The sequence below is a fragment of the Dermochelys coriacea genome, chromosome 6 (genome assembly GCF_009764565.3).
Source record: "Dermochelys coriacea isolate rDerCor1 chromosome 6, rDerCor1.pri.v4, whole genome shotgun sequence".
Taxonomy (NCBI): Eukaryota; Metazoa; Chordata; order Testudines; family Dermochelyidae; genus Dermochelys; species Dermochelys coriacea.
In genome coordinates, this window is record NC_050073.1 from 48,051,036 (window position 1) to 48,071,696 (window position 20,661).

The following is a 20,661-nucleotide window of genomic DNA, read 5'->3' on the forward strand; positions in this document are numbered from 1 at the left end:
AATTGTGTCCACAGTACCCCAAATTCGACCCAGCAAAACCAATTTCAGTGCTAATCCCCTTGTTGGGGGTGGAGTAAGGAAATCAATTTTAAGAGCCCTTTAAGTCCAAAGAAAGGGCTTCGTGATATGGACGGGTGCAGGGTTACATTGATTTAATGCTGCTAAATTCAACCTCAATGCCTAGTGTAGAGCAGGGCTAAGGAAGTGTTTATCCCTTCACATAACACAATAACCAGTGGTCCCCTGATGAAATTAATAGGCAGCAGGTTTAAAATAAACAAAAAGAAGTACTTCTTCACACAGTGCATGGTCAACCTATCAAACTCATTGCCAGGGGATGGTATGAAGGTTATAATTGGGTTAAAAAAAGAATTAGATAAGTTCATGGAGAATAGGTCCATCCATGGCTATTAGCCAACATGATCAGGGATGCAACCCCATGCTCTGGCTGTCCCTAAGTCTCTGACTGCTAGAACCTCGGATTGGATGACAGGGATAGATCACTTGACAGTTGCCCTGTTCTGTTCATCCTCTTTGTAGCATCTGGTGTTGGCCTCTGTTGGAAGACAGAATGCTGGGCTAGATGGTCTGACCTGGTATGGCCATTCTTATATATCTGGAATTGTGGAGTAGTAATAAAATCTGCATCCATGTCAATGCAGCTATAAATCCCCATATATGCCACTTAATTAGACCTCTTCACTCTGTGCATTAAGAATTTTTAATAAAACATTGTTCCTACAATAGGCTATCTGAAATCCAGACATTAATTAATGAGATTCCCAAAATAACTTTGTTCAGTAAAGCCTGGGTGACTCAGAAGATGGAGGCACCCACGGGCCATGTTTTATTCCTGGGGCTGTGTAGTACAGATCATCCTACTAGTCAGTACTAAATGACTTCATTTATGCAGTAGATGAGTGTTCATGCTTTTTTTTTTGACTGATGGAAAAAATTAATGAATGATGAATAGAGGCCTAGAACTTAATCAATTTTAAATAATTTCTTCAAAGCAAAGAGAGAAGAGATTGTTGATTTTTTTCCTTCTCCTGCAATTGTAAAGATTCTTGGCTTCATATATATCAGTGGTTCTCAAACTTTTGTACAGGTGACCCCTTTCACATAGCAAGCCTCTGAGTGTGACCCCCCACATAAATTAAAAAACACTTTAAAATATATTTAACACCATTATAAATGCTGGAGGCAAAGCAGGGTTTGGGGTGGAGGCTGACAGCTCGCGACCTCCCATGTAATAACCTTGTGACCCCCTGAGGGGTCCTGATCCCCAGTTTGAGAACCACTGATTGAGATATATATATATACACACACAGAGAGAGAGAATGTGCCTAATGGGAATGGTCAAAAGCTAAGAAGGAAAGCAACAGCTGTGCTGTATCCCTTGTCAACAATTGGAGAAGTGTCTGCTTCACAAACAGAATAACTATATAATCCCATCAGAGAACATGGCTGAAGCAAGTGAGAAAATAAACATTCCCACCTGGTTTCAGTGAGATTAAAAAATATAAGCAACTTTGCTTCTTAGTCTCTGGAGCCCGGCAGGAACAACAGGGAGAGCAATAAGGCTGGGAAGGCAATCTTGCTGTGGGGCAAACTGGCTTGTCCAAGTTGACGATGTTATTAAAAGATTCTGAGAGGCACTGGTACTAGTTTACAGCAAAATGTTTAACTGTGCATTACCCCCACCACTGCTGAGCTGCTGCCTTCATTTGAAGGCAGCCATGGCAACTCCCACTTTCAGAGTACTAGAGCTATTCTGATTTACACCAAATGAGGATCTGGCACTCAGCGTTTGAAATGTACATACAAGTGGACAGAAAAGATCTCTCTCTTCTGGTAAATTGATAAATAAATAGACTTTCCAGCAAACAGTCTTCATTTTATAAACTCATATAATTAAGTATCTTGAATGTATAGTGTGCAGCTTTCACCCCAACAGATCCTGCAGGAGTTAAGAAACGTAATGCTTTCCCATCTTCTGAGCAGTCAGAGTAGAGCTGGGGATGGGGTAGGGTGGGGGACTGGGGAGGGAGGTAGATCCTCACCTTGTGTAAACTGTCATATCTCCATTGAAGTCAGTGGAGCTATGAGAATTTACATCAAATGAGGGTCTGGTCCTGAGACTTCTGAAGTGGGTTGATTTGTCCACGGGAGAGCAATGAATGTTGCTGAGATTCAAGATATTCCTCCTAGTCTAGATCACAAACAATATGTATGTAATTTCTTATTCACCTTGTATAAAGATAGCAAAAGCAACAACAAACAGTCACACAAGCACGTAAGGATTTCTACTAAAATACACCTATGTGCCAGTAGCAGCTGCTGTCTGTCTCTGTATCCTTCTTTCTTCCACTCTGATTATTCTTTCTGACCTTGCGTACAGTGGTTATTTTGGGGAAATTTCCTACAACAATGCTACCACCTGAGCAGTTCCACTGGTGCTAGCAAAGGGAGGCGATGATAGGAGCCCTAGTGTAGATAGGACATGGCATTTTTACCATCATATCCTAGAAACCTTCTCTTCCCATGTTTAATCAACACTGTGCTTAGGCCACTGATGGTAGCCAGTGGCCTATCTACACTAGGCCCCCTAGACATGCTTAGATCAATGGAAATGAACTGGGGTTAACAACATTACATCATTTTTTAAAATTTTCCCTGTGAGCAGACAGGATTCTGGCTCCTACTGATCATCTAAGCACCATATCATTTAAAACAAGTCTAGTTTACATGAAGCATAAAATGGTGACAACAGCAGGTGGCTCATCCTTACTAGGACTGCCAGCATTACTAACACCCTTGGGATGAACTGGTGTTAGAAATGGTAGGAGATTTTCTAGAAAATTTTCTTACTATTGGAAACTCATTTGAAATTCAATGACCTGTGCTTCAGTTTTGGCAGCAATGGAGCTTGCTCAGGGCCCTGGGGTTAACAACTTTAGCCCTTGTAAAAAGTATCATGGGATTGGAAATGATCATAAAGCAGTCAAGCTGTTTGGGCTTTCTCTCTCATTCAGTACTTTAACAAGTGCTTTAGGATGGCTGAGATGTTGGGTGCAGAGGCCCCCATAAGAAAAGGATGGAAAGTTTAATCCTTCCATTCCAACACCCCAGTAATACACACACACACACAATGTCAGTGATATTTTCTGTTCAAGTTAATGGTGGTTCTTTTCTGAGTTGGCAGGGCTGGGCAGGAGTCAGTGAGTGCTTCTATCATTAGAAATAATATGAGAAAATCCATTATGTTTCAAGGAAATAAGGGCCTGATTCTATAAGGTGCTGAATGTCATCTGGAAGGTGCTGAGCTACCTCCCAACGAAGTCAAGGAGGTTGACAATGCTCAGCACCTCACAGGATGAGGCCTTAAGCACCTAGGGGGCATGTCAGTAGCAAGTTTATTTATTTTTTTCTTTTCAAAGGATAATGTTTAAGGGTACAAAAGAGTTCAAATGTCTTAACAACATTAAAGTAATACAATACCATTTAGATATATGTAATAAGTAAAAAGAAAAGGAGTACTTGTGGCACCTTAGAGACTAACAAATTTATTAGAGCATAAGCTTTCGTGAGCTACAGCTCACTTCATTGGATTAAACTATCATTCAAAATGAACTGTGTAGGGTAACTAAAATTAACTGCTTCCTCTGGGAACTGGCTGTGCTTATTATCCATGAAAGTTTCAGATCAGATTTCTGTTATTTTAATTTTCACTCTTTTCCAAAAAACTGCTTTGGGCAGCTGCTATTCTAGAAAAGAAGAAGAAGAAGAAAAAAGACAAACTCCATATTAATTGTGTTGTGTGTTCAGGATAAGTTCACCATCATGATCATAAGTAATTTTCATTGCCTCAATCTGCATGCATTTGCCCTTCTATGCTAAAGCCATTATAATGTCAAAATAGATCTAATCCAACAATTTACCATAGAGTGTTAATACTAGATAATAATATTAGCAGTTGACACTTATGTGATATCCAAGTCATGCTATATAGGATAGAGTCTTAAAGGAAACAAAGAGTCAACATACTTTACAATCAGCCTCCCCCACTCCAAAGTCTAATGTCTTAGTGCTCTTGTGACTTTGTTGTTTCATAAATCCGATCACACAGAGCTCAGATTCAGTAAGGCTGTAATTTTGCTTTTAGTTACGTTAATGTAGATCTGAGTAACTTCACTGAAGTAAATAGAATTCACTTCATCGGATGCATGCAGTGGAAAATACAGTGGGGAGATTTATATACATAGAGAACATGAAACAATGGGTGTTACCATACACACTGTAAATAAAGAGATCACTTAAGGTGAGCTATTGCCAGCAGGAGAGCGGAAGGGGGAGGGGGGGAAACCTTTTGTAGTGATAATCAAGGTGGGCCATTTCCAGCAGTTGACAAGAACGTCTGAGGAACAGTGGGGGGGAATAAACATGGGAAAATAGTTTTACTTTGTGTAATGACCCATCCACTCCCAGTCTTTATTCAAGCCTAAGTTAATTGCATCCAGTTTGCAAATTAATTGCAATTCAGCAGTCTCTCGTTGGAGTCTGTTTTTGAAGTTTTTTTGTTGAAGAATTGCCATTTTTAGGTCTGTAATCGAGTGACCAAAGAGATTGAAGTGTTCTCCGACTGGTTTTTGAATGTTATAATTCTTGACATCTGATTTGTGTCCATTTATTCTTTTACGTAGAGATTGTCCAGTTTGGCCAATGTACATGGGGGCATTGCTGGCACATGATGGCATATATCACATTGGTAGATGTGCAGGTGAACGAGCCTCTGATAGTGTGGCTGATGTGATTAGGCCCTATGATGGTGTCCCCTGAATAGATATGTGGACAGAGTTGGCAACGGGTTTTGTTGCAAGGATAGGTTCCTGGGTTAGTGGTTTTGTTGTGTGGTATGTGGCTGCTGGTGAGTATTTGCTTCAGGTTAGGGGGCTGTCTGTAAGCAAGGACTGGCCTGTCTCCCAAGATCTGTGAGAGTGATGGGTCGTCCTTCAGGATAGGTTGTAGATCCTTGATGATGCGTCGGAGAGGTTTTGGTTGGGGGCTGAAGGTGATAGCTAGTGGCATTCTGTTATTTTCTTTGTTGGGCCTGTCCTGTAGCAGATAACTTCTGGGTACTCTTCCGGCTCTGTCAGTCTGTTTCTTCACTTCAGCAGGTGGGTATTGTAGTTGTAAGAATGCATGATAGAGATCTTGTAGGTGTTTGTCTCTGTCTGAGGGGTTGGAGTAAATGCGGTTGTATCATAGAGTTTGGCTGTAGACAATGGATCATGTGGTATGATCTGGATGAAAGCTGGAGGCATGTAGGTAGGCATAGCAGTCAGTAGGTTTCCAGTATAGGGTGGTGTTTATGTGACCATCGCGTATTAGCACCATAGTGTCCAGGAAGTGGATCTCTTGTATGGACTGGTCCAGGCTGAGGTTGATGGTGGGATGGAAATTGTTGAAATCATGGTGGAATTCCTCAAGAGCTTCTTTTCCATGGGTCCAGATGATGATGTCATCAATGTAGTGCAAGTAGAGTAGGGGCATTAAGGGATGAGAGCTGAGGAAGCGTTGTTGTAAGTCCGCCATAAAAATGTGGGAATACTGTGAAGCCATGCGGGTACCCATCGCAGTGCCACTGATTTGAAGGTATACATTGTCCCCAAATGTGAAATAGTTATGGGTGAGGACAGTCACAAAGTTCAGCCACCAGGTTAGCCATGACATTATCGGAGATACTGTTCCTGACGGCTTGTAGTCCATCTTTGTGTGGAATGTTGGTGTACAGGGCTTCTACATCCATAGTGGCCAGAATGGTGTTTTCAGGAAGATCACCAATGGATTGTAGTTTCCTCAGGAAGTCAGTGGTGTCTCGAAGATAGCTGGGAGTGCTCGTAGTGTAGGGCCTGAGGAGGTAGTTTACATAGCCAGACAATCCTGCTGTCAGGGTGTCAATGCCTGAGATGATGGGATGTCCAGAATTTCCAGGTTTATGGATCTTGGGTAGCAGATAGAATACCCCTGGTCATGGCTCTAGGGGTGTGTCTGTGCGGATTTGTTCTTGTGCTTTTTCAAGGAGTTTCTTGAGTAGATGGTGTAGTTTCTTTTGGTAACCCTCAGTGGGATCAGAGGGTAATGGCTTGTAGAAAGTCGAGTTCGAGAGCTGCCTAGCAGTCTCTTGTTCATATTTCGACCTATTCATGATGATGACAATACCTCCTTTGTCAGCCTTTTTGATTATGATGTCAGAGTTGTTTCTGAGACTGTGAATGGTATTGTGTTCTGCACGGCTGAGGTTATGGGGAAGTGATGCTGCTTTTCCACAATTTCAGCCGGTGCATGTTGGCGGAAGCACTCTATATAGAAGTCAAGTCTGTTGTTTCAACCTTCAGGAAAAGTCCACCCAGAATCCTTCTTTTTGTAGTCTTGGTAGGAAGGTCTCTGTGGGTTAGTATGTTGTTCAGAGGTGTGTTGGAAATATTCCTTGAGTCAGAGATGTTAAAAATAGGATTCTAGGTCACACCAGAACTGTATCATGTTTGTGGGGGTGGAGGAGCAGAAGGAGAGGCCGTGAGATAGGACAGATTCTTCTGCTGGGCTAAGAGTATAGTTAGATAGATTTGCAATATTGCTGGGTGGGTTAAGGGAACAACTGTTGTGGCCCCTTGTGGCATATAGTAGTTAGATAGTTTAGTGTTCTTTTTCATCTGTAGAGAAGCAAAGTGTGTGTTGTAAATGGCTTGTCTAGTTTTTGTAAAGTCCAGCCATGAGGAAGTTTGTGTGGAAGGTTGTTTTTTTATGGGAATATCCAGTTTTGACAGCTCATTCTTAATCTTTCCCTGTTTGCTGTAGAGGATGTTGATCAGGTGGTTCCACAGTTTCTTTGAGAGTGTGTGGCACAAGCTGTCAGCATAGTCTGTGTGGTATGTAGATTGTAATGGATTTTTTACCTTCAGTCCTTGTGGTATGATGTCCATCTGTTTGCATTTGGAAAGGAAGATGATGTCTGTCTGTATCTGTACGAGTTTTTTCATGAAGTTGATAGATTTCCACTCCATACGGCTAAATTCAGTGCCTTGCATAATGACAGGTTTCAGAGTAGCAGCTGTGTTAGTCTGTATCCGCAAAAAGAAAAGGAGTACTTGTGGCACCTTAGAGACTAACAAATTTATTTGAGCATAAGCTTTCATGAGCTACAGCTCACCTCATTGGATGCATGCAGTGGAAAATACAGTGGGGAGATTGTAGTGATAATCAAGGTTGGCCATTTCCAGCGGTTGATAAGAACGTGTGAGGAACTGGGGTGGGGGGAATAAACATGGGGAAATAGTTCCTCCCCCCCGCCCCCGCTCTCCTGCTGGTAATAGCTCACCTTACCTGATCACTCTTGTTACAGTCTGTATGGTAACACCCATTGTTTCATGTTCTCTGTGTATATAAATCTCCCCACTGTATTTTCCACTGCATGCATGAGATGAAGTGAGCTGTAGCTCACGAAAGCTTATACTCAAATACATTTGTTAGTCTCTAAGGTGCCACAAGTACTCCTTTTCTTTTTGCGATACAGACTAATACGGCTGCTACTCTGAAACCTGAAGTAAATAGAGTTACTTTGGATTTACACTGATATGAATTAATTTGGCATGGTATGAAATGGAGGAAGGATGTCCTTGTTAAGGCACTAGTCTGTGACTCAAGAGCTCCTTCCCCAGACTTCCTTTGTGACCTTGGATAAATCACTTACATCTCTCTATGTCTTTGTTTCCCCAGTTACAAGATGGAGATAATAGTTCCTTACCTCATGGGGCGGTAGGAGAACAAATCTATTAAAACCCGTGAGGTATTCAAAGAATGCAATCATGGTTCCATATAAGTGCATCAATAGGTATGATTAAATCTGACAGTCTCAAAAAAAAAAATCCAGCGTATCCTCTTTTACTATAACACAGAAACTGCTGTGTTATGCATAGGCTAGCCTAGGAAAATGAAATGCTCAGAATGACTGTTATGTGTTGAAATATAATAAGACAAATTGAAGTAAAATAAATGAATTTAATTTTAAAAAAGATGTTGTATAAGAAAACAACATTTTCAACCTATTTAATAAAAAATAACCCAAATTCCCCTTTTTTGGAGTAATTGAAAAACGTGTCAATGAAAAATGGACTGTCAGATTGGTGCTAGTCTAATGCATTAAGTGAGTTGAGAACAACAAGTTGGAATTATTTTGAGATACTATGTATCATTTCTTTAGAATAATACAATTGACTGTTTATCTCTGGCAAATCTGTCCCTTAAGCAATAAATGTCTTGTGATTATTTATCTCATAAGCAATCAACTAGAAGGGGGGTGAGATGGAAGAGGAGGGGTGGGAGTGAGAGAAGTTGTACTTTCTTACTGAATTTCTCCTCTGTGGCAAACATGCTTGCAGAAACAATTAAGTGTCTTGAAAAGAACATCTCTCATTTCCTATGATGCATAGCTGAATTTGGGAGCTAGCATCTGTGAACACAGGAAGATTGCTGGACTACCTGGTTAATCTGATTTATATACTGACATAGTTACACAGGCATGGCCACCTACTGGGCGGTCCATTTCATATACATATAACAACAGACTTGGGTCCAATAAAATATTTTACCTCACCCACCATGGCTGTCTTATATCTGGGGACTGACATGGCTACGACAACACGGAAAACACATATATTAGTCATTTTTGTCTTCTCTGTTCTAAATGAGAAGTATAAATACTTGAAATATACAGTGCAATATATCTGTCTTTTACTGGCATGTATCCTGGTTGACTGGGCCCAACACTGCTAGCTTACTCACACCAGTGGTCTCATTGAAGTCAATGGAAATGTTCATGTGAGTAAGGTAAGCAGGAATTGAGCCATTATATATGCACTATTTTTACCCTTTGTAAGAGACCATCCAATGCAGAAGGTAATTAAGTGGTCTCAATTGCTGTTTTAGTGTTGGATTCTGAAGGTTGGATGTAAAAAACAGATGTCCTCAATGTCAGTGAATACTCCAGCAGTTCCTTGGTGTAATCGGTGAGGGATGTGGGCAACACAATTGGAAAGCAAACTTTTCCTTTCATTGCTGTATGGCATATCCTTTTACAATGTGCCTGCAAAAGAAGGGTTGGAACTGAAAGCACTCTTGGCATGGGAAGAAAACCCTTCTGTCCATAATGAACTGCAGAAATCATTCACAACAGTTCATCGGAATGAAAACCAACCTTCTGTGGTCCTTGCAATGTTTTGTAAGTATCAACTAGAGGATTATCTTGTGGTTGACTAATTAATTAGTTAATTAGCACTTTGAAGATAAGTATTATTCCTATCTACCTCAATTAAGTGCTTTTGCCTAAAGTTAGGGCACCGGGGGAGCTAGTCTCACTTGTACTTGCATTCCCAGCTATTTTTTAAAATTGCCTGTGTGCAGCAGTGTAGTGGTGAAGAACAATTGCACTGCATTGGTTGCTTATTACACTAACCATATAACTGTCTTACTGTTACCTGGTCCTCCTCACCCATTTGTTTTTCATACTCACTTGTTCTCTCTCGTCTTATATTTTGTAAGCTCTCTGGGGCAGAAACTGTCTTTTTGTTACATGTGCATACAGCGCATAGCACAGTGGGCCCCAGATGCTTGATTGGGACTTACAAGCACCACCAAAATGCAAATAAATATTACCTAGAGCTGGTCAAAAACCACAAACATTATTCACAGAAAAAAATCATCTTTTTTGTTTTTTCTTCACTGAAAAAAAAATCAAAATTTTGAAAATTTCTACCAGCTCAGATAGTAAATAACAATAATAGCTAATGGTTTACAAAGAAAAGGGGGGGGAGGAGTCTAAACTCACAGGATCTCATTCTGACTCATTCTGTGATTCATATAACCTCTCTTTCTCTCTTTGTCTTACCCATTCTGCAGAATGGGTATAATGCTACCTCCCACACTTTCAGGGGTGATATGAGGCCATTGATAAGGCGTTAAAGTAAGGGAGAGCAGAGGGGAAGCTGCCAGGCTTTGGAGCACTGTTCTCAGTCAGAGCACCCCTTCCTCCCTTGGCTGATGTGATGTAAGATACCACTCCTTTTACAATCTATATTAACGACTGCCGTTGAGAGCCTATCAATGTGATTTTCAAAGGCACTCAGCATTGGCCTAACTCTATGTCTTCTGAAATCAACAGTAAAGCTTTTATTGGCTCTAACAGGTGCAGAGTTAGGCCAATTTGTATTTCTCAACCTCAAAGTAAAAGTTCAATGCATTAGATCTAGAAGCATTTAAGAGGAACATTGTCAACATAAAAATCAGCTGTTCAGATAAAGCTTTCCCTGTGCTATTTACTACTAATGCCATAAATTATAACTACAAGCACTTTACAAATCTGATTTCCTTTTCACTGGCATCTGTGTAATTCATTTGCTTTTTGCAATTCGCTCAGCGTGGACAATGACACTAAAGTGGTCAGTTTCACTTTATGTTTATAGTTTGTGTCACATTCTCCTTTTCACACACTGAACATTTATTTTATTTATTAACTTATTTGTGTTTCATTTATTGGAAGAGTATTTTTTTAATAAAAGAAAACAAATCCCTTGTTTTACTGCATTATATAACAAGCCATGAAAACATTTCTTTTCACAGTACATTCTGCAAATGTCTCATTTATTGTTTTAACAGTTGGGCCCTAGATTCTTGGCAGTGTCCCTTTAAATAAAAGGCATTAGGACATGGACATGACAATTGCAGATGATGGTTGAAGGTTTTGGCATATGTGGCATCTGGAAGATGGGAAGAGGGTATAAGTCTGATCTCACACCAGTGAAAGTCAGGGAAAACTTTACTGACATCACTGATATTACATCAGTGTAAAACCAATATGATAAATCAGAATCAGGCCCAGGATACAGATGAAGATTGTGGCCCAGATACCCAGAAGTATTTAGGCACTTAACTCCTATTGATTTCAGTGAGAGTTTGGGGCCTAAATACCTTTGAAGATCTGGGCCCCAGAGCATTCAGATACACATTAAAGGGTGCATGCATTCATCTGGCTGTGGTAATGTGTTCTCATTAACAACAGTAATAGGATTCACGCAGCTAAATTCCTGCCCATCATGCTGCAAATTTACTCCTGACACCTGACTGCAAGTAGGAGGGGGTGAAAAGAAAGAATAAAAATGACATTTTACCCTTTTGTAGAGAATCATCTTATCCTTACTGAGTGACAATGATCACTCTATTTAGAGTTAAATTTTTTCAGAAGTGGCTTCTTTTCCTTTTCTGGTGTGTGTGTGGGGAGAGAGGTGGGGAGACCGGGACGATTACAGTAGACTGGGTATCAGACTGGGTAAACAATGAAACCTGAATCTTGATGGCTTAAAACTCAAGATAATCCTAGCAAGTTGTGAGCAGTGCAATGGGATAATTTGAAATGTAAATGTGACATTCTCCTTCACAGTAAATTAAAAAGACTTGACTGCAGATTCTCCTTGTCACTCAGTCACATTCAAAGAGTCCCTCGCTCTCTCTCCTCTCATCTAATGCTATGACAATAGACAATCACCAGGAGCCTTCTTCAAATAAATATCAAATCAATTCTTTTCCGTACACAGAAGTGACATATGCACTGAACTATCTTTTATTCATTTTGCTCAGAATCATGTTGCTATAAACACTGTATTACAGGACAATGCGATAGGAATGTACACCTACTTCTCCTCACACCCACCCAATAGCACCATAGAACAGGGAGAGTTTTCTCCCCCTTACAGGGTTACATAGAATCTATCTCAAGATCAAGAAGGCCCAAATTTTGTTTTATTAAACAAATTCAGAATGTAAATGGGGCAGAGATTGATCTTGTTCTCTGATCACCTTGCAATTTTACAAATATTAAATAAGGTGTCTCTCAAATGGAGAGAGATGGGTTGGAAGTTTATATTTAAATTTAGATGGTGCAATACTTATTAATGAAAAGAAAAGGAGTACTTGTGGCATCTTAAATAACAAATTTATTTGAGCATAAGCTTTCGTGAGCTACAGCTCACTTCATCAGATGCATGCAGTGAAAAATACAGTGGGGATATTTTATATACACAGAGAACATGAAACAATGGGTGTTACCATACACACTGTAACAAGAGTGATCAGGTAAGGTGAGCTATTATTAGCAGGAGAGCAGGGGCAGGGAGGAATCTTTTGTGGTGATAATCAAGGTGGGCCATTTCCAGCAGTTGACAAGAACCTGTGAGGAACAGTAGTGGGGGAGGGGGGGGAATAAACATGGTTCAGCATTACTTGATCCTTTTCTGATGAACTTGATCGGACCTTCCTTTTGGAGGATCTATGTTGATAGCTCCCTTTGAGCTGTACTCTCCTCCCTGGTTCCCAACAGGATTCTTAGTGCTTGGGAGAGACTTTCAACTCTATCGATGTTATTCTTTATTAACCTATTCACTAGTGCATCCTCAGACTTCTGGATGCTTGATTTATTTTTGCTTTCTCCTGGCAGACACAAAATAGCTAATACAGAACATTCCTTCTAGAATTTCCACCCTACAGAATTTAGCTTTAATTGGCTCCTGGGACTCCTGGTTCTGTAGAAATCAACAAAAACTGCCAACTGGAATTTCTAAGAGACCAGAAATTCAAAATGCAGTGATACCAGTTAATACCCTCTGTGGGCTCATGGTCACACTGTGTGCCTGGGGTGCCAGAGATATGGGTTCAAATGTCGCCTAGTGTGTGTCCCTGGACCTTTCTGTAATAGCAAAAGGGTTGCCCTCCTCCTTCTTAAAGTGGGGAGGGCTAGCTCAGTGGTTTGAGCATTGGGCTGCTAAATCCAGGGTTGTTAGTTCAATCCTTGAGGGAGCCATTTAGGGATCTGGGGTAAAAATTGGGGACTGGTCCTGCTTGAGCAGGGGGTTAGACTAGATGATCTCCTGAGGTCCCTTCCAACCCTGATATTTCTATGAGCCCAGTTGGTTGACTTTAAACTATGGATCTACCAAAACACACAGGAACAGAGCATTCAGTCAAGGAACATTCTGTATACAGTTTTTTTGGGAGGTGGGCGGGTGTCAGGTTTTGAACAATTTTGGATTGCCTTGGCGAGGCTGGATTTGTGTGCAAATTAAATCTGATTCAGAAATTTGTCAGACACACACACACACACACACACACCTGAGAAGTACAAAATATTACCATAAAAATTATGCACATCATCTCAGGGTTTCAGATCTGTAGGTAAGACATTAAACTGAGGTCACTGCTGCCTGCCTTTGGTATCTGATCAGGTGGAAGTTAAAGACCCCATGATTTTCAAAGAGGGAGAGGAGAGTGCCTGTATTCAACATTCCTTCTCTCAAAATAAAACAGGATCTAAAATCAGCATTTAGCTTCTTATCTGGAAAAGTGCCTTCATTAGAAGAGAGAAATGTGAGTCAAGATCATGGGGTTCTATTCCGGGTCCCACATTATATCACTGGGATGACTTTGTGCAAATCACCTAGCCACTCTGTGCTTCACTTTACCCTACTGAAAAATGTCTTCAATAATATTGACAGTACCAGAGAGAGAATGTGCTGTGAGGCTGAATTAATTCATGTTTGTAAAAACCACTGTGACATCTTCAGCTGAAAAGTGCTTATAGAAGTGCAAAACATTATTGCAGTCTCCTGCCAGTGACCACTAACTATAGTTAATAGTTGCATGAATGAATTCAACCACTGGAGTTTTATTTTATGATTGTACTTTATGTTGATGTTTGTCAGTGAGAACAATGAAGTAACTGTGCACATATCCTACTGTAGCTTGTGTATTGACAAGTGATTTTGAATTAGAAAAGGAATTTCTAATTTGATGTCTTAGCACAGCAGCCAAAGCATATATAATAGCTTATGATCTGCAAATTAAAAATGCTGATTAACTGTGATGCAAGAATACTTTAAAGTGGAGCCCTTTGATTTTCCAGTTTCCTGGCAGATATAAACTAGTTATTGAATAACATTTGCATGATGTGTCTGTTTTATCTCCTTAATCAAATTAAAAGATTTAAGGGAAAATGCATTATTTATAATAGTTTTATGTAACAGGGTTTCATCTTAGTCTGTTGAGTATTTGTGTTTTCTACAGTTATTTTGACAGATGTTGACACTGCCCAAAATCTAAAAGAAAAGAAAAATATAGTCAGGAGTAGTAAATAGCATTTTTCCTGACACAGATGGAATATGAAACAGCAGAGAATGTTCTCTGCCAGGGTTTTAAATTTGATAGCTATTTTATCCTCTGTATTGTTCTTATGTACACTCAGTGTAACCATTCTGCTGCTGTGTTACGGATCAGGATTTCCAAGATTGATCTTTGCAAAAGGGTGCGTCAGCTCACAATACAATTCATTTTTGTTTGACAAGAGACAAGGTGATAACACAAAGACATTAGGACCAAGCTAGCATAAAGTCAAGGGGATAGTGAATTTAATAAATATTGAAATGTATGAAAAAAGTTTCATTAGATTATTGGTTTTCAGAGATTCAGTAACTCCTAAGAGGCTGTGTGTAAATGGTCATATTGTGAAAGCAGGAATAAATGATATTTTTTGTCATTAAAAAGATGGTACTAATAGTAAAATTAGAAATTCATTAACTTTGCTCAGCAAGGTCTGCAGTAGCCTCATTTATTCAGCTTTCAATAGTCCATTGTGCATGCCAAGATAGACTTTCAGTCAGTTATATGATTTTATTTTTTCATAAAATGGTTATCTTGCATTCATTCCAATACTATATGTCACACAGTTCATAAATTGATTTACAAATCCCATAATATCAAATGTCTATGCTCATCAGCTCTTACATAACTTTAATATTTATATGATTTAATTCAATTTCGTTTAGCTTGGACTTTTTTTTAATGCATAAAGACAGATTTAGTGACCATTGGGCAAAACAATTGATTTGATTTGACATCTATGTTCCAATAAAATGTAATGCTGTCATTAGTTTTTTTCCTTTTGACAGCTGAGAAGAAATATATTTAATCTTATGACAAAATGTCACTGCAGTGATTTAGGAATCACAAGGACATATCAGCAGTTAGAATAATATCAAGGACAGACAAAATGAGAACATATGCATGTTCAAAAAAAAAATAAAAGATCACCTACATTGCAGCATAACAGACACATCAGGCTAGATGTGAGAAAGCATCAGGCCAGATATAATCCCTAAACAACAATTTTGGGCTGTTATTTTAATGCCTTTCATACAAGGTGTTTGGTAAAAATTGAAACTTTTGCCTGATTCTGATCTCACTTACACCTGAATTTATAGCATAGGTGCTGGAACTAGGTGCTGGGGGTGCTGCCTCACCCCCAGGCTTGAACTGGTGTCCATTATATACAGGATTTACAGTTTGGTTCAATGGCTCTCGGCACTCCCACTATACAAATTGTTCCAGCACCCAAGTTATTCCAAATTTACACTGGGGTAGCTTAGATCAGAAGCAGGCACTTTGTTTCTGTTGTGGTGCTTTAGAAGGATGACACAGGCTATTGCCTAAGGACTATGACTTTAGTTGTTGTGATGGTGAGCTTTATAATGCCTAACTTTTAGAGGTGTAGACTATCACTGTGATTCACAAAACCTAAGTTAGGCACCTAAGTTACTATACAATGAATGGGGTATGAGATGGGCACCTTAGACTGAGATCCACAAAAACCAGCATGCTAGACAGGGACCCTCCCAAACTAGCTAGTAGGAGATGCCCACAAGAGTGGTGTTTGCTAAACCCCACCCCACTCAGAGAGATAAGAGATAGCAGATATCTCTGCCAGTGGTCCTCTTTGGAGTTAGGTGTCTATGCAGTTTTTGAAAAAAGTGTGGAGGAAAGGGGGAAGGAGGCATGCCCTTACAACTTTTAGCCCAGTGGGTAGGGTACTCACCTGGTATGTAGGAGACCCCCCAGTTCAAGTTGTTCCCCCCCTCCCCATCCACCTGAGTGGGAAAAGGGATTTGAACAGGGATCTGCCATCACGCAGGAAAGTGTGCTAAACACTGGGCTCTGGGAAATTCTGATGTGGTGTTCCTCCAGTCTCCCCTGTTTGGAGCTATTGCATTCTGGATAAATAATTATATAGTTATTGGAATTGGGGGCTGGCTAATGGGTCTTCCATATCCTGGGCTAGTGTTCGAACTACCAGGCTATAGAGTCATTCTCTCTCTGACCCTAAATGCCGTGGAGAACAGAGAGCCAAACAGATCAAAACAGGCCATGGTCCAGTTGACAGAGCAAAGGACTCAGACTCAGGACACCTGGGTTTTGGTCTTGGCTCTGGTCTGCTGGGTGACTTTGGGAAGTTACTTCACCTTACTATGCCTCAGGTTCTCTATCTGTAAAATGTGGATAATGATATATATCCCCTATATAAAGTGTTTTGAGATCTATGGATGAAGAAGCCTTATATCAGAGCTAGATATTAATTATTGTTATTATTATTATTATTATTCTTAGCTTAGGAATTTCCATACCAGAACAGATCAATTGTCTATTTTAATTCCTGTCTCTAACAATAGTCAATGATTGATTCATCGAAAATTGAACTCCTCTCATAATGCATATAACTGCAATATGAAGGAAAATAATTCCCAAGGAAAAAAATTTCTTCCTGACTCAAGCTGGTGATTGGCATATGCCTTGAAGCATGAGGACTGATAGACCTTGTAATTTTATCCTACCTAGTGTGACTGCAGATGCTTTTCTCATGGTATTCAGATGTGTCTAATCCTTTTTTTTAATCTTGCTAAGCTAGCTGCCTCAATACTTCACTTTACATTGCTCTGGTGCTGATGTAGGTGAAGATTTGTAATATTCAAGATTGATTCCAAATCTCAGCTTCTTGGTTCTTCAAAATTCACAAAGAATCCTGCCTCAAGGTTATTAGTCATGGGTTCCTGGAAATGTTGCGATTATACACAATAATATTAAGGACATTAAACAGCATCCAAAGTTTAGCTGTATGGCTACTGTATAATACAGTGTGCCTTGTTTACAAGGTAATACAAATGAACAAACATTTATTAACAAAATTAATGATGAACAATTGCTGTAATTTCACTTTGCTTGGAAAACACTTCTTGTAAATGAATTGGGTTAATAGCAGCTTACTGATTGGCTTTATCTTACAAACAAGAATGAACTATGTAAACAAAATCACTTCAGTAACATTAAAGTTGTGATACAAAAAGCCAATAAGTACAATTTTTCAGATCTTGTGAAGAGCAGATATAATTAAATCTATGTCAGTACAGTTCTCTGCAAGACACTGTGCACTGATCAGAGACCTCTGCAATAAACTAGTGTAATGGAAGAAGCTACTGGCAGGGCAGTAGCTTTCAATCTATACTACGGAGGCATTTGTAAAGCACCCAGCACCATAGTAACTAAGTGCCAGATTCAACAATGGTAAGAATTATTTTTTCATGAACAGATTAATTTCTTCACTCTTTGCATGGGTAGTAATGCTTCTTATGGGACATATATGGAGTAGGGATTTGGGAGAAGGGAAAACCTTGCCTGCTCCATGTGTTTATGTAGCCCGCTCTGTTGGGAATAACGTTGATTTTATAGTAAAAAACTGGGAAACATGGGCTTGTTCTGATCACCAGTATGATGGTATTTACCAGTGGAGGATCCTCTGCCAAAAATGCTTCTCCTCAAGCTCCCAAAAGATTTGCCTTGGTTTCCATCTGTTGTAAATGAATTGTTTGGCAAAGGCAGTATCATGCTTTGAAATACTGATATATGAATATTTGTTATTAAATGCTCCATGAAAAAGATTAACCAGAGTGTGCTTTCCTAAATGGACCCTGGAAGGGCCAGTGACAGCAATTTCAGCCAGAGGGGCATAAAGCGTATAGTGTGGGTTAAGCCCTCTATTTTGTCAAATGAAAGCACATAGAAAAGCCATTTCTAGTGGACCTTGGTTGTAGCTGAACTTGTTTGAAGAGTTCCTTTGCTGAGAAGCTGGACCTGAATTAGCTCATGCACAGCATTGAGACAATGGGCTCCAAGCAGTTCAAGAACTATGTGGTTTTAGACTGATGCATTTTCCAGGTCAGAATGCTGAGGGTCAGCAAACCATAGGAAGGGATGGTGTGCTACTGAGTGCAGGAGAGAGGAAGGCAGTGTGTTGAATGTTCCTGATAGGGAGCTCCTTTCTGGCCATGGGGCTTCTTAAATGTGGTTCCTACAATTGCCAGTGTATAGTTTGTTTTATTATTTATTATCTCTCTTCAAAGAAAACAGGACTGGTGGACATGTTCTGAACAAAAACAGACCATGGGAAATATCCTGAATCTCTATGCCACCAATTTACTTCCCAACAGGAAAATGACCCATTCCAAAAGCCCCCAAAACTGCTACAGCTCAGCAAGGGAGAAGAGCATTCTTAGTGGGCTGCATAAAAAAAGATGGCCCTTTAAGTAACAAATCTGTGGTCTGTTGAAGGTTTCGTAGAAAAGATCTAGGACCACCAGAAAGTGGAACTGGAATTCAATGGGAAGCTAATAGAGAGCCTGGTGCATCAGAGCAATACATTCATCAATGTGTCTCTGCTAGGAGATATCACATTTTTGGGTGTATTAATTTTCACATTCCAGCAGTAGTTTTTGGTTGTTTTGTTTATTAATTTAAGTGTTCATGAAAGGTGCTTGGTCACCTGCTCTGGAGAATGAAATAGTCTAGATGTCCACAGAGGTAGTATGGCATGGGCAACAGTGCCATGACCTCACTCTTTAAGTGTACTGAAGTGGAGACTAAACCAATCTCTAGGGTTTACTCAGTTCTTTGGTTCCTGGGAGACTATCAATAATGCTGCTGGATAGTTCCAGTTCTGGTAATTCCATGGTGGTGGCTTCTGTGATGTGGACACTGATCTTCATGAACCTACATTGAGATCATGAAACTCACTTCCCAGAGATCACCTCACAGGGTCAGATGGTAACCACACAGGATAATTAGTCACTCACTCATGGGCTGGATTCAAACTGATTACCTAGAAGTGATTCTCCAGTGATTATTTAAAAAAAAGCCTGTTTATGTGGCTTTTCAAAAGAAAAATCAAACGTAAAGTTTGTAAACTTGTTCTACTGAAGTTAATCCTACATAAGATTAAGAGACAAAATGTCAGTCTTGTCTTGAAGGTCATAGGATTGCACAGAATGCAGTCCAGAGTCCCTGTAGTGAGATATCTCACACAGTATACTTAACTGCAATGGCCTGAAGATGATGCTACAACACATCTATTATAACAAATAAGATGGGCAAAGAAGGGTTAATAATATTATGTTTCCATAGCAGCTGACCACATATTCTGGAATTAATTCTGCCATTTTTTTTCTGATAAACTGTCAAATCCAAGTTTCTAAATTCAAGTGCAGGATTTTACTAAAGGGAGAGTCTGAATGTCCTTTGGCGTTCCACTGTGATGATATAGCTTGAACACTCCCGTAAAGCACCTAAAACAACATTTTCAAACTTGTGTCTTGATTTTCAGAAGGTGATGAAAATCCCCCAAATCCTGGCCCTTGGATACCAAAGTAAGGCACCTATATTAATATTTCAGCACCGAAATAAGTGACCTGATTTTCAGAGGCGTTGAGTATTCACAACTCCCACTGAAGTGACTTTTAAAACCAGGTTACTTACTTAGGTGCTTAAATGTTGATTTAGGTGCCTAAATTAAACACTATACAGTTAGGTCAATATTTTCATACTTGGGTACCTGACAGGGAGAAGGAAAATTGATAGCAATTTCATACGAAATTTTCTACTTGTATGTATGTATGTATGTATGTATGTATAAATATTAAACCTATATCCTCTTTAAATCCACTCAACATTTTTCCCCATATGAAATCCATACCCTTTACACAGAGAATAGAAAAGGCTGTTAATTGTTCACGAGTAAAGCACAATTACCATTAAATCAGATATAAAAGAGAACAATTTTCTTAATATCAGTTGTATTCCTGCAATGTGATTGATGTTTGCTGTTACTAAAACAACAGACAAAATCACTTAATGACAAAACAAACTCTTCTTTTAAGCCTGGAAAGAAGTTTCTTTACTTTAAAGACCCCCCAAGTGGGTCACAAACAGGTGTCAAGAGGTCGCAACCATGGTGCTGTTCCCATATTGGCGAATGGGAGGAGGGTCTCCCCAGTTAGATGGGGGCAGTTCTAGAAAGGATCTTGCAATAGACAAGGGGAGCCCAATATGGACAAAGCTTGAGGACCAGTGGTCTAATCTTCTTTATCATCTCTCTGGAATCTGTCCATCTATCACTAGGGCCCTGATCCTATTTGACTTCACACATTCATGTGCAAGAGGACAACTGGAGTGAATAAGGATTATGATAGGGTCAGACGCCCCTAGTGTGCCCATCCCTGTGATATGTAGGTGCCACTAAATATCATTCTATCCATACAAAGGAACACTTTTTGTACCATGAAAAGAATTAATAACATTAATTTTAGTAATGATTATGGGCATTAAAAAAACAAACAAGTTCCTCCCTTTTTTAAAAGACTATTTTCTTAATCCATTTGTGGTGAAATTCACTTCTGCAGTGAA